The 2,410-nt window shown below is 37.6% G+C and overlaps 1 non-coding gene across 1 annotated transcript; it reads right to left on the bottom strand.

Moving 5' to 3' along the window:
• Positions 1-261: 261 nt before the first annotated feature.
• On the bottom strand, positions 262-368 carry LOC140869887 (small nucleolar RNA R71). The gene has a single exon (XR_012146877.1). It is a non-coding gene; the product is annotated as a small nucleolar RNA R71 (small nucleolar RNA).
• Between the last annotated feature and the right edge of the window lie 2,042 nt (positions 369-2,410).

The raw sequence follows: 2,410 nt of genomic DNA, 5'->3' as shown, positions 1-2,410 counted from the left end.
ATTAATATGGTGCAGCAGAGTCAGTTTAGGGGTGCAGCCACTGAAGATCCGAATCTGCATCTGCGTACTTTTCTAGAGATTTCTGACACAGTGAAAATTCATGTTGTTACTGAGGACACCATCAGACTACGATTGTTCCCGTTCTCTCTTAGGGACAATGCTCGTATTTGGTTGCAGTCATTACATCTTGGAAGCATCACTACATGGGAGGACATGTCATCAAAATTTCTAGCTAAGTACTTTCCGCCTGCCAAGTCTGCCCAACTAAAAATTGAGATCACAACTTTCAAACAGCAAGATCATGAGTTAGTGTATGAAGCTTGGGAGCGCTACAAGGAATTTCTTAGGAAGTGTCCGAACCATAATTTTCTAGATTGGGAACAGATCAAATTATTCTACAATGGTTTGAATGAGCCAACTCGTATTTCTGTGGATGATACTCTTGGTGGTTCGATATTATTTAAATTTCCTGCGGAGGCATATGAGATGCTTGAGCAAATGACTATTAATAGTTATCAGTGACCGAGTGAGAGATCTGCAATAAGGAAGCCTGCTGGAGTTTATGAAGTTGATGCATTTAGGGCCTTGACTGCTCAAATGGCTACTATTTCTACACAGTCGGCTGCATTGACCAAAGGGAATCAAGTTTCTACTAAGAAGACATCTCTGGCGAGTGCCGTAAATTTTGCTAATGGATTTGAGAGTGTGGAGCAAGCTCAATATTTGAACAACAGAAATTACAACAACTATTGAGGTAATCCTGCTCCCAATCAATATCATCCTAGTTTGCGTAATCATGAGAATTTTCCTATGCAAAGAATAAGAATGTGTCGAATCCTCCTCTGGGGTTCAATACTCAGAATGGTGAGGGTAAATCATCTTTGGAAGATTTGGTGCATAATTTTATTTCAGAGTCATCCACAAGATTTAAGAGGAATGAGAATAAGCTGAATAGTATGGAGACACAATTGACCAATGTGAGCGTTTCTATAAAAAAAATCTTGAAACACAAATTGGTCAATTGGCAAATGCATTGAATAATCAACAGAGATGGATGTTTCTTAGAAATACTGAGGTTAATCCAAGGGATGTTTCTTAGCAATACTGAGGTTAATCCAAGGGAGAGGAGCAATGCAAGGCTGTTACTTTGAGAAGTGGTAAAGAACTTGGGGTTGATGACCCAAAGGTAGTAGATGATGAAGAAGTTGAAGAGATAGTGATAGAGTCTGAAAAATATGATAGCAAAAATTCCAGCAAGTCTTCATTTGTGCCTGAGAAACCGCCTGTGCCAAAATTTGTTCTGCCATATCCTCAGCGGTTCAAGAAAAAAGCGTTGGTTGAGAAATTTTATAAGTTTCTTGACATCTTCAAGAAATTTCATATAAATATTCCATTTGCTGATGCTTTGGAGAAGATGCCACAATACGCAAAATTCATGAAGGATGTGATGGCAAGGAAGAAAGCTTGAAGAATTTGAGACATTGAAGTTGACCGAGGAGTGAAGCGCCATCTTGCAAAAGAAACTGCCACAAAAATTTAAAGATCCAGGGAGTTTTACTATTTCTTGTATTATTGGTGGTGCAACTGTTAATAGGGCATTACGTGATTTATGTGCAAGTATTAATTTAATGTTTTTGTCTATTTTCAGATCTATGGAGCTTGGCGAGGTGAAACCAACCACAATTACTCTACAGTTGGCTGACCATTCTCTGACTTATCCTAGAGGAGTTGTGGAGGATGTACTGGTAAAAGTAGATAAGTTTATTTTTCCTGCTGATTTTTTAGTGCTTGAAATGGAAGAAGATCAAGATGTCCCTCTAATTTTGGGGAGGCTATTCTTGGCGACTGGTAGAGAGTTAATTGATGTGCAGGAGCGTGAATTAACTCTACGAGTTGATGGTGAAGCGGTCACTTTCAATATTTATAAGATCATGAAATACAAAGATGAATTAAATTCTTGTAATCGCATTGATTTATTTAATTCTTATGAGTATAATTTGGTGCAGGAATAGAGTTGGAGGATGCATTGTCTAGATCCTTAATTAATTCTGTAACCCAATTTGTTGGTGAAGATTGGGAACTTAGAGAGAAATTTCTTGCTCTTGAAAGTTTGCCAAAGGAAAAAGAGGGCCAAGAAAAAATAAAAGAATTGCCTGAGGAGCCCATCAAAGAGGTAAAGTTTTTACTCCTGAATTGAAAGAATTGCCAGGTCATTTATGCTATGCATTTTTGGGAGATAATTGGACTTACCTGGTAATTATTTCATCCTCTCTTACTCTTGATGAAAAAGATAAATTATTAAGAATTTTGAGAAAATTCAAATCTGCTTTGCGTTGGTCAATTTCTGGTATCAAGGGAATTAGTCCCAATATTTGCATGCATAAAATTTTAATGGACGAGTCGTATAGTC

This window comes from Henckelia pumila, chromosome 4, assembly GCF_033568475.1.
Source record: "Henckelia pumila isolate YLH828 chromosome 4, ASM3356847v2, whole genome shotgun sequence".
NCBI lineage: Eukaryota > Viridiplantae > Streptophyta > Magnoliopsida > Lamiales > Gesneriaceae > Henckelia > Henckelia pumila.
Note: the sequence above shows the minus strand (reverse complement) of the source record. Positions and strands in the feature narration are given on the sequence as shown.